Here is a 12,588-nt window from a genome sequence, read left to right on the forward strand (position 1 = left end):
TGGAAGGAGAAACCTAGCTCCAAGGGTGCGAAACTTCACAGCTCAGGCTAAAACACCAGGTCTCAGCTTGGCGGCACTAACAAAACCAATGACCTCTTCTGATGCTCACACACCAGAGAGGAAGAGGGACACTCTCATGTGTGCACAAGCTGTTAGCATGCAGGCCATGCTTGCAAAGATCAACTCCAGTAATCTGCTCAGGAAGAGATGAGCAAGAAATTTTTCAGCACAGCATTCCCAATTTATACCCCTAAGGACATGTACTCCCTTCCCTTGGAATAGGTCTGGATCCTGCAGCCACTGAGATCTGGGAAGCAAATGACCTGGGCACTTCTCCCTGAAGCAATGGAGGGCAGCCAGCCATAAATTGGGCTGGAAGAGAAAGAAAAGGTGACTTCACTTGGTGTTAAACCACTCACAATAGCATCTGCTTGTGGTCTCCTACAAGGAGACCTACAGCCTCAGCCCAAATTGAAGAACTTGAGAAACTCAGCAGAAAACCTGGGGCCAAAGCAGACACACTACACATATTTCACCTTGGCCACGTACAGCATAAGCCATAACCCGAGCATCCTCACTGAAGCCCAGGAGTCCTAAGAAACAGGAAGGGAGGACCACGCATTCAAGTGAAGATGTGATGCCAAAAGCGATGATACTGTGGAGGAGGTGGCAGGAATTGGGAGGAAAAAGCATTTTTCAGAGCCTTGACAGTGACACAGAGCACTCCCACCGCAAGAGGAATCCCTTTAGAAAGCACTTTCGCTGGGGATTTATGGGAGAACACGGCCATATATTTTACAGCACATTCTTATGGCCTCATCGGTCAATAATCTGCATTTAACTCAGTCCCTTCAGAGTGTGATGGGCCATAACGCTTGCAAAGCAGCTGCTACATGCTGAAATAATAATCAAGGAAGCAGAGAGCAGAGCTGATAATTGACTCTGTTAATGTGCAAGTCGGGACACTGAGTTATTGATCAGATGTGCTTTGGTGGTCCAGCAAGAGCCCAGTCCTTCATGCCTGGAAGTTATCAGCTGGACTGTTATCACTGTGGGGTCCTATTCCCTTTTGGATAATCACTGATTCTGTGTTTCTTTCAACCCTTCCTCTGGGGCTGGTCTAAAATAGACCCCTGAAACAGACCAACAAAGCAGCTTTTTCCCTTACACCAGCCCATCAGTCTCCTACACACCCTGGTCCTTCAATAGCAAGGACAGAAACCCGTGATGATGAGGAGACAACCGCTTTCACCCCTGGGTAGCTCTTCCTGGGACCATGTCATTCTCTTCCATGTCATTCCCACCAACCTGTTTTCCTTCTACTCCCAAGTGAATCCATTGCTTCCCTCTTCAGATATTCCACCTGCCTCTCCTCCTTGAGTTTCCTAAGCAGCATTGCAGCCTCTGCACTTTCCTGCCCATCCTCTGAGGTCCATAGCTGACCAAGGCTCTGCACAGACACCTCATGCCCTCGTGTGCCCACTGGCCATCAGCTCACCCCATGTCCTAGCAGACATTGGAGCCAGAGCAATAAGCTGCTTCCTGTGCTGTCAGCTGAATTGCTGCAGCCCACTCTTGAACATGCCCTCACAAAAAGCCTTCTGAAAAGCTAAATAAGTGTCGTCAGACGGTTCTTCTCTTTCAGCTAATTCACTGGTTTGTTCAAAGACTTGCAAGAGCTCAGTAAATGCGGTTTCCTTTCACAGAATCTCTGCAGGTTGCACCTCCGAGCAGTCTTAGCAGTGTAAGCTTCACGGCTGATTCTCCTAATTTGCTAGGTATTGCATTCATTTGCATGCACGTTGAACAGACCTGTAATTCTCCAGATCATCCCAAGAGCCTTCAAAGATGTGAGTATAATGTTCACCGTCTTTATCAAACACTGCTCTTTCTTCTCTCTCCCTGTCTCTCTCTCTCTCTCTCTTTTTTTTTTTTTTTTTAAAGGAGAGGAAGAATATTTATTTTGGAGAGACAGCGCTTCCATCCCAGTGACCTCTTGGCTGCATGCCATCTGGACCTGGCAGCTTACTGATACTTACACGATCTGCTTGTTCCAGCTCTTCAGTCTCTGATGCTATCTCATCTTTGTCCAGAAAGGAGGAAGGGCTGAGCAGGCGCTTCCAGAGAGACTTCTGTAGTGAAAATGGATGTGAAAGTATTATTCAGCCCTTTGAGAACGTCTTTAGTTTCCTTAATCACTCCTTTTTAAATGCAGGTGATTCAAACCATCCTCAAATATTTAAGCAGACTTCTCATTGTGGGTTACTTGGGAAATCAATGATTTATACTTTAGGTTTTTGCCCATTTAAACCCATTTTGATTTTCTAGGCCTGGGAAAAATGCTGTCCAGTAAAGGGCAAGAATTGCTGAGCCTGAGTTGTCCAAACACACGTGAGGGGTTTCAAGAGTCTTTAACAAATCAGTGGAGAAAGGTAAAAGAAGAGTTAGTGGCTGAAAGCTAGAGCCAGCTGAGTCCACTGGGAGATAAGACGTGCTTTAACCATGGGGACAGGTAGCCATTGTAGCTCACAGCAAGTGGAGAGCTGGAGGCTCTCCATCTTGATATCTTCATCATGGCAGCGTTACTCCGACCTGACACAAGATTTTGGGGTGAAAAGCTCTGGCCTGACTGAGGTCAACCAAGATGCCCTGGCAGTCTTCATAGCCCCAAGTCTCCCTCCGGGCCATTTATGCAAGCAGGGGTGCATGTGCAGCAGCGAAGCACAGACCACCAGCCCTCCCCAAAATGCTTCCAAGACGTGACTAAAGCTGCAGTGATGTGCTGCCGCTGTAGCTGATAGTGGGCAGGGGAAGCAGCGGCGCTGAGCGGTGTCAGGAAGTCACGTCAGCTGCAGGCCCAGACAGGCGCCTGTGGCCTGCCCGTGTGGAAGTGGTTAGCTGCAGCACGCGAGGCTGCAAAGGCTCCGGGTCCAGCCCTGGGGAGCAGCAGCCCTCAGCGGCACACGTCTGGGGCGGGAGGTGTTAAATGTTATCTGGGAGAGTGCAGGAGGCCTGTCTGGAGGCCACAACCACAGACATAACCTTTGTGCTTTGCGAAACGAGCAAGGAGACACCAGGCTGTGTGTAACAGCATGCCCATCCCAGCCCAGCTTCACTAAGCAGGTGCTTCTCCAGAGGCCCCTTTAGCCCACCAGGACGTGGCAGGATCCTGCTGGTAGCTATGTTAGGTTTGACTGCCAAGCCAAAATGCCATGGCGATTTCTTCCAGGTTTGCCATGGCCTGGTAATTTTTAACATTCTGGAGCAGCAAATCATGGGTGTGCTTTGGATTTCTTGTAGAAACCTGCAACCTTCCTGTCCAGCTCTGGGACAGCAACACCACAAGGCCCTTGCTTCCTCGGATCACTCCTAACTGCTGCGTGGGCCAGGACCGGTGCCAGTGCCACAGCTCTCCAAGCCACTCTTCTTCACCTCCTCCTGAACAGGACTCAAAAACAGACTCATCCCAACACAGAGGCTGATTTCAAAGGAAATGATGGGAGTCCAGCAGCCAACAGAGCTGAAACAGCAAAAGAGGCCAAACTTCAAGTGGAAGCCTGGCATTCCATCATACCTCTTTGTGGACAGGAGGAACAGGTTGAACTCCCCAAAATCTTGCTGCAGAAGCCACGTGTTGCTTCCTCCAGAAGGCAGGTGTCCAATGGGCTCAGGATGCTGAGGTTCAGCTCTGCAACCCAAACATGTGGAGGATGGGGGTTTTGAAAATAAAAGTGGCATTTTACAAAAATGGGCATAACCAATTTCCACACAAGCACCAAGAAAATACGTTCCAAATTCCCATGCCAGTTTGTGCGGAACTGACAGCTGCAGTAAATCCACAAGCAGGAGGTTCAGCGCAGGCGGCCTCCCCTGGTCCCAGCACTTCCCATGAGAAAGGAGAAGCTGCTCAGATGGGAGGGAGAGGGGCTGTGTTTCTTGGTGCCTTGGGGTTCTCCTCTTTCCTCAAAGGCTTCCTGAGCAATGTTGCAATGCCTTTGTCCACCCTCAGCATGTGAACAACCTCTACCACCTGTTCCCGGTCTCCTGGGGTAGATGGCTCTGCCAGCTGAGCCAAGTACCACCCCTTGACTAAACACCAGTCCTGCAGACACACCATCTGTCCGTCCCTGGGGCTCTCCTGACTTCATCTGCATGGACAGATTCAAGGAGACCAGCCCTGACTCCAGACCCCAGCCTCCATCCAGGTCCCAGCTCAGCTTCTGCTGCATTTCCCCTGCAGCAGTAGGTGATATAGTGAAATCCCCCCATCACGCAGGGACACTGGCTCCTGCCATCCCTCCCAGGGTCCCCTGCCTCTCACCAGGAGGGCCATGATGGCACCATCCCCAAACAGCACTTGCCTTTGGTGGGAGAAGTGCTGTCTCTGCTGGCAGGCTCCTCTCTGCTTCTTTTCTTCTGCGGGAAGATTTGTTCCCTTGTCCCCCATCTCCTCCTGAAAAACAGAGAATAAAAACAGAGATGTCTGCCACATGGTTGCCCTTAATCAGAAGGGTGCAGGGAGTTGGAGAGGCTGTAAACAGAAACCCAAAACATTTTGGACATCTCACCTGCATCCCCCTTCAGCTGGCAGGCTCACAGCCTGCTGGTGGATCTAGACTCCTCTGTGTCATTTATCCTAATCTGTCCCCTCGTGCTGCACAGCAATCGCCTTTCATCATGAGATCACACAGCTCCTACACCCACAACAGCGCACAAATCACCAGTCCCAGTCCTGTCTGAAATAAATCACAGCTAATCTACTTACTGTAGAGGAACAGGAAAAAAAATCACCTGCAGACCAAACACAGCCAGGGAAGTGCTTTAGAAAGAGTGCTGTAAAAGATTCCCAATGCGGAAAAATAGATTTCAGCCTTTGAGAGCTGGTGCTGGGAGTTACCCAAAGGTTTAGCTCCGTGTGTACACATCTCTACAGCCCACGCTGCCCTGCCTGCATTAGGAAATACCTCCTCATCTTATCAGCACAGAGAGCATATCTGCTCTGGGGTATCTAACCTCCATCACAGCAGCAGTGTCCAGATCTAGGATGCTGCTCTGGATCACGCTGTCCTTCATCCCATTCCATAACATGTGCCAAGGAGACACAGGTGGAAACATCTGGCCTACATCTGAACCAACTGCTTAGAAGGTGCAGAAGGGGTATTTGGTCCTATTCCAGTACTAAATACTGGAAGGTTCAGAGTGCCTTATTAGCCTGTTAAAAAAGCAAGTGCAACATAGAGAGAAATAAGTGTCCCCATTCCGCACCAAACATGCATTTGATTTCTTAGAGAACTGTCACATTCAACACCAGGTGTCCTGTGATCACGTGGTTGCAGTCCACTGTTTTCCTTCCCTAATAGGATTTTCCCAGCACTACTTACCTCGTCATCATTTCATTGCTGCTAAGCCAGGATTCCCAGGCAATCTGTCCCACTGCCTCAAAACAACTTTCTGTCTGTCGCTAACAGGTCTGCATTATCCATATGTCCTGCAGCCTCCACTGCTAACAACAGTCTTAATCCCCTTCCTTAATACCGGCTATCGAAGTAACACTCTTGGGCAGGAATAGATGTTAAATTCCAAATCGTTAGCAAAAACAGAACCAATTACAAAAAAAAATAGCTAAGAATGAGAGATCTCTCACTGGTTTAAAAATAGATTCCTACTCGTTCTCATGACTTCAGTTTGGCACGCCAACAGCAGGCTTTGCAGGCTCAGAAGAGAAACGTACCCAGCTGGGGGGCCAGCAGCCCACGTGGATGGGCTGATGGAGTTACACGCATGCCTGCAGCAGGGACAAAGGTGTGCCCAGTACCACATCTGGATTTGAGGGCATGGGATGCCTCCAGAGAACATGTAGGCAAGCCCATCACACCAGCAGGGAGTGGGCAGAGTTGGCTTCTGCCCTGGTTAGCTAGCACTGGTGGCATGAAGGAACACATCTCCCCTCTCTGCTCTGGCCCCAGGAGAGTCACTTTGATCCTGGAGGGGTCTGGAGAGATGGCCCTGCCCTCTCAGGCCCAAACCTATGAGAATGAAATCCTTTCTGAATACCCTGTGCTCAGCCAACAGCACTCCAGGCTTCCTGGGTCATTTGTCATTGCGGTACAGAAATGAAGATCCTTGAGATCTGAGGAGGCAGCAAAAGGCTGAAAAGAGTTGCTCTTCCTGTGCAAGTCTGTTCAGCACTTTCTATGCTGATACAGGTCATGGGCCTCCTCAGGGATTTGAACGAATCTGAGGAGAAAGCATGTCCATCAGGCACCTGCATCTCCCCTGGCTGGTCTTGCTGGAGGGACGTAATTTCCTTTGATGGCATCCTTTTCACAGCCCTTGAAAATCATGGAGTTGAAAACCACTGCAAAATGAGACATAACTGCTGCCATCTCTAGCGTGTACTTTAGATGATAACAACATAGCAGACACTGGCAAAATTAATATATATATATCTGTCCCAAAGCAGGGAGGAGGATGAGGGAAGACTGCAAAAGGAGCATGAATCTCAGCAAGCACTAAGAAACAGCTGAACCTTTGGGAGATGAAGTGCATCTTCCATCTCCACATCAGGGAAAATTCTGAGAGAGAATAGTTTCCAGCTGGAAGAGAAAACCAAAGCCCAGCAGGGCTAAGGGACTGTTTCAGCTGAAGTTGTCCCCCTGCTGAAGAAGACCTGGGTCCACCACCAGTGGCCATCTCCACCTGGGGGCATGCAGGAGCTAAGTGCAATGCCAGCTCTGGTGGGCTGAAGAGTGACAAATGAGGGAGACTGCTGATACCAGCTCAAGAGCAAGTCAACAGTTTCTGTGCTGAACATTACGTTAAAATGTTGTGTGTTTAAATGCCCTATATTTTTTTTGGCTGGGATTGGCAGAGGGGATTGAAGGACACACGGGAACTGGATACAATTTCCACAAGAATTACTTGTTCTTCAGCTACTGAAGAGAGTCCCAAAGCCCTGTCATCAGTGAGCTTAAATTCATGATGTGGGGCTCTATAGTGTGCCGGGAAATGCTTGGAGGGGATTTCTACTAATGGACACCTCCCCAAATAATAAGTTGAAAGCCAGCGTGAAATATGAGGCAATAAGAAGATGGAAAGTTCTGTGAACAAGACTATCCACAGCTTGGCTACACAAAAACTTCATCTCTTCCAAGTATAGTAAATGGGAATAAAGCTCTGAGTCAGGCCTTATTTGTCCTATTAATTTGGCTGAGCATAGTCACAACAGAGGGAAAGAAGATGCACAAAACACTCTTAAATAGCTTAAACTAAAAACAATCACTTACCAACACACATTCACAATAAAAGCAATTAGCATGCAAGATATTAAGAACCTATCCCATCTTAAAAATGTCTATGGGCCATAAATAGAGGTGCACAAAAGATAGATTAGGAATAAATCTCAACCTCTTATGCCATCGATTCTCTAGTTAATTATCAGATAATCACCATGGTGTTCGTTTACAGAATAAATACCCCATATAAATTTAAATCTGCATGTAAATAGAATAAGAGTTAATTAACAGAACAGTAAAGTACCCAGCAATGTAAACACTCTGCTGACTCCATTTCCCATTAATGGGAAGACTCTACTTTGTGCTGAACTCCAAAAATGAAACACCTGTGTCTTATGTGCTGGTATCTGTAATTTTAGCAGCAGAGCAACATGAGTTGGCATAAAGAAGTTGCAAGTTGGTCAGCTATGCGGAAGCACAAAAAAGGCTGGATCCCAATTCAACAAAGCTTGTTCTTATTCCTGCCTCCATCAAATAAAGCACATAAGCCTCCATGGAAATCACATGCTTGCATCCTGAGCTGAATAGGGATAAGCAAAAAGCATGCTTAAATATTTTGCAGAATTAGATCCACAATCTTAATTTCATACTGCAATAATTCATTTTCAGAAAAAAAAGCTGTTTCTATGGAGACTTATTTTGTGTCCAGCAGAGATTTTTCCCTTTAATTCTCACTATTAGAGTCAGGCTTTCCTCCTGTCTCCTGCTCTAGAGAAGACGTTCTAAAGAAGTAGATTTCTGATTTCTTTGCCTGTTTCACAGCAAACTACTGTGTCTAAGTTCCCTCATTTGTTAAGCAGAGAAGATTCTCAACGATGCATTGTGATGGTGTGAAGTGCTCGAATGGAAAATGCTGTAGAAAAATAGAGTATAATCTAAATTTTTTTTCTTGCTTAGTGTTCTTTAGATCAACTCGATTTACTCTACTGAAAGAAACTCACCTGGAAGCATTTTTTTTAGAGAAAAGGCCTTGTTGGGTGGTATAAAAGAAAGAGAAAACGTGATGTGGTATATGCTTTTATGCTTTTTTTTTTTTTTTAATCTTATGCAATTGTACGTACAGCTACAAAGTAAACGTAGAATAAGAACATAAAAACAATTTCTAGATGATCAGACTATCTACCTCCTCACCTTGTCTGAACAACGGCCAAAAGCAAGGGCAGAAGACAAAAGCAGATGACAAAGAGCAGAAGACAAAAGTAAAGCAGTCGTATGTGGTACTTCTGCAAACCTCTCACAATCCGCAGATCAAGGACTTAACAGGCCAGAGAAAGCTATTTCAACAACGATCAGTAGATTCTCTTCTTGTTCATTTTCTTCTGTAAAACAAAAAATTATAGCACAGCATCCCATCTCAAGGAGCTTTCCAATGTGACTTTATGTTGTGTGAAACCCCAATCTTGTTCACCTAGACAGAATTTTGTCTATTGTTTCATTGCCCAACCAGTTTCATAATCCCCTGAACATTTCCTCAGAGCCAGCCCTTGTTCCTAATACCTTGAATAAATTAATATCATCAGCACAGCTTTTTCTCTAAGTAGTCATCCCCCTTTCCAAGACATTTATGTCTTCATTGAGCAGCACAGGGTCTCATCGGTGGTGACCTCCCCTCCATGTCAGAACTATTTACCTTCTGCCTTGTATTTTTAGCTAATAGTTTATCCATGTAAAGAGCTGGCCCGGTCTTACCTAACTATTACTTTGTTTCCATGAGATCTTTTGATGATGGAACTATTGAGTCTCTTTTGGCTCCGCACAGACCACATCCAAGAGATGTTTCTTATCTATGTGCTCCTTTACTCTTTCAAAGAACCTAACAGACCTGAGAGCACTTTTTGATAGCCTAATCATTTCTTCCTTGCTTGGTGCAGACATCAAGCTTCGCAGCTGACTGCATGTCCCTCAGCCTTACCGTGCCTGGTTGGTCTATCTAGCACAGCTGCCTGCAGAGCCATTCAAGCCTCTGTATACCCACTCAAGATACACAACTCTGGCTTGACAGTGGGGCCTGAGGGACTCATCTTAGTAAGTATCACCTGACACACTCATTCTTCAGAACAGGTCACGTCTTTGCCTGTAAGAGACTCAAGATGGGGTTGCCCAGTGTGAGTTACCATGCTCCCAGATCATGGGTTCTGGCCTGAGGAACCTGTTCTCCAGAGCCTCTGGGTCTGCCCCAGAATGGCCTCATCAGTAGAGTCCCAACACATATTGTTTTGCCAAAGTCCAATTAAATGTCCAAATGATAGCACAAAATGACCTACTTACTCCTCTGTACCTTTGTCTTACCTTTTAGATGCACCATGTTGATGTCCACAGTCTGAGACCAAGGAGCATGATGACCTTAATGGCCTGTACATGATGCCTGCCTTGGAACATAGGATGTGTAACAGCAGCACACCACATTCATAGCTCTTCTCTAGGCACAGCGGAATTAGGGGCTCAGCCATGGACACAGGTTCCCAAGGACATCAAGCAAGAGACTTCGTGCCAGCTGATGGTGGTGGGAGTCACCCTGTGACATCCCCAGCCTCCCTACCCATCTCTTCAGCCCTTCACTAATTCCTCCCAGAATTGCCTGCCTCTCCGAACATTATCAGACCGAGGCGTGAGTCCCACTTCATTAAGCCTGTAAGCCAGTGGCTGGATGATATCTGACTTGCATCCGTTTGCAATTTAAAATGGGCATTTGCTTCAGATCAAAGCGGCAGGGGCAGCAGGAGCAGAAATTAGCATCTCATGGGCTCTCTCCCCCCGGCTTCATTGCCACAGTGTGTCTCCCTCATTACCAGGGAAATGAAACGTCTTTACAGTTCAAGCTGTCCCTGCCTTTTATCCCATGGCCACCGCGTGAGGCATTATTGCCGCTTTTCACAGCGATTGGTCATGGCCCTTCTCTTTCAAATTGGGCAGCGTGCCTCTCCTCGGCTTTCACACCCTGCGAGGGGGCTGCAAGGAGTCACTGCCGCTCCTGCTTTTCCATATTGCTCCCAGCATTCACCAATTCATTCCCTCACGCTTAAAATAATACTAACCACCAGCTTTCCTCTACCCCCCGACCTGTGAATTTTCACACTTGGTTGGAAGTCCCAGAAATAAATGCTCCCCTCACCCCTACAATGAGCAGGGGCAGCGGGCATGAGGCTAGAGACAAGTTAACCTCCTGCTTTGCAGTCATCCCCATATTGCTTTGGCTTTGTGATGTTCCACAAAGAAGGGTCTGGGGACAGCATCTCATGCAAGGGCAGGTTACAGGGATGCCAGGGGAGCAGCTCCCTCCCACTGCCCTTACCAAAAACCCAGACACAGGACCTGCTTCTGGCACCTGTACAAGGAACAAGCAATTAAAATACAAAACACCCTCTGATGGGATTTCTATTTATTTTATTATTATTATTATTATTTTTTTTTTTTAATGAAGCTGCTTGTGCAGGTGAATGGATACAATGGCAGTAGCAAACTGCACGCCCACACATCCCCAGAGAGCCCTGCTGGGACTGGCTGTCGAGGAAGACTCAGCTCACTGCCAGCATCATTTATAAACATATAGCTCTCCTTAGAAATGTACAGAAAAAGGCATAACGAATGAATGAAAGCAAGAAACCCCTAATGAGCGTATGCTCAAAGTTGCTGCTTGTGGTATTCTGTTTCCTGTTTGGATTGCAAAAGCAAGTAGCTTCTGGACCCTGCTTTCCTGTTTGCATTTCTAAATACAAGCTGCTAGGGAAAACAGCCTTGTATATGTTGTAAACAGCGTGCGCACGCACACACAAAAAAAAAATCCTCTAAAAAAAGGAGATAAGGGACCATTAATGTTGTCAGCCCCACAGCACCTCAACCAGCTTCCTTGCTGGCATGTCTAGCTGGCTTCAAGGATGGAGACCCAGTCCCTCCTACATGCTGCAGTAGCAAAGCGAGCTGTGTTACCTCTCCCACACCCTTCTCTCCTCCAGCCCCACTCTTTCCAAGGCTCCTGCCTTGGAAAGCATTGCTGTGGAGCAAAGAATGCCTTCTCCTGCCCTGTGCAACAGGGCTGTAATCCTATATTACCTGCTGGAAGAAGAGAGGGAGGAGGCGGAGAGTTGGAGGAGAGGGACCAAAAGCCAGCAGCAGGCAGACACAAAGCAGCATTTTCTTAGTGGTTAAGGGAGGTTTAGAGCCCCAGGGGTGATTCTGCTCTGCCTTAGATGCCAAAGACCAAGGCCAAAGGACACGTGAAACAAGCAGAGGCTGCAGGCAACAGCTTGAATGCAAAATAGCATAAAGTGAGACTAAAGCACATATCAGAACAGTATCTTTTATTTCCAGTTTTTAAATGTTTTATCACAGGAAGAAAACTGAACGTCAGATTTCAAAACCAACTCAAAGTTAATAGGAAGGAATGAAGAGATACTGCTTCAGAGGGGCATCCCAGGAGAACTGCACATCATTTGCTTGGAAGCATTTCTTGAAAGTTTGGAAGCCTTCCTCAACAGCCTTGCCCTGGCAATACCAGGGCAGCACATTGCTGCTGTGTCCTCTTTTTCCAGGGAGCAGGGCAGAAAACCCTGAGACACAAATTTTGAGAGGATGCAAAGTACTTCCTCGCCTGCAAGCCATTTGCCACCATTCCTGCATGGGAACCAATTTACTACCCAGCCTCCCTCCTCACAGGCTACCAGCAAAAGGCCCTCAGTGCAACCATCTTCAGGGGAGAGACATTCAGGTAACCCTTTGTACCCCATCACACTGCACAAGCTGCCCATGTGGCCATTAAGCACCATCCTTGCTCCTCTCCAAAGCCAAGTGCCATAAAAGCCTTCCAGGAAGGCAAAGCAGTGGTTATATTACTACCTGACCCTCTCACACCATCCATCTTCTGAAGAGCAAGGGTCTGCCAAATTGCAGGTCTTCACTTTGAGTGAAAGTGCTTCCCTCCTCTTGCACAAAGGTTTCCATGCCTCCCTTCCTGGCCCTTTTGGAAAACAGGACTGAAGAAAGCCTGATACTGATTTCTGACTGCAGGGCTGCAAGCAGCCCCAACCACCCCAAAGCTTCCAGCACAACGCAGCCCTTGTGTTTCTTTAGCCCCTTGTAGCTGATTCATTCTTCTTGGACCCAACCCTGCATTGCCTTGTAGCCTGTTCAAGCTGCTTTAAAATACTTTGAAGTGCTTTAAAAAAAGAGGACCTGAAGGGCCACGAACCTTCCCACTGCATACTGTCCCTCACACAGGACTGTCCCTTGGCAAGAGTACATCTGGGGTGCAACAGGAGCACTGCTGTGCTGCAGTCTGCACCACCACACTGTTTTT

The sequence above is a fragment of the Aythya marila genome, assembly GCF_965140915.1.
Source record: "Aythya marila genome assembly, chromosome: 1".
Classification (NCBI taxonomy): domain Eukaryota; kingdom Metazoa; phylum Chordata; class Aves; order Anseriformes; family Anatidae; genus Aythya; species Aythya marila.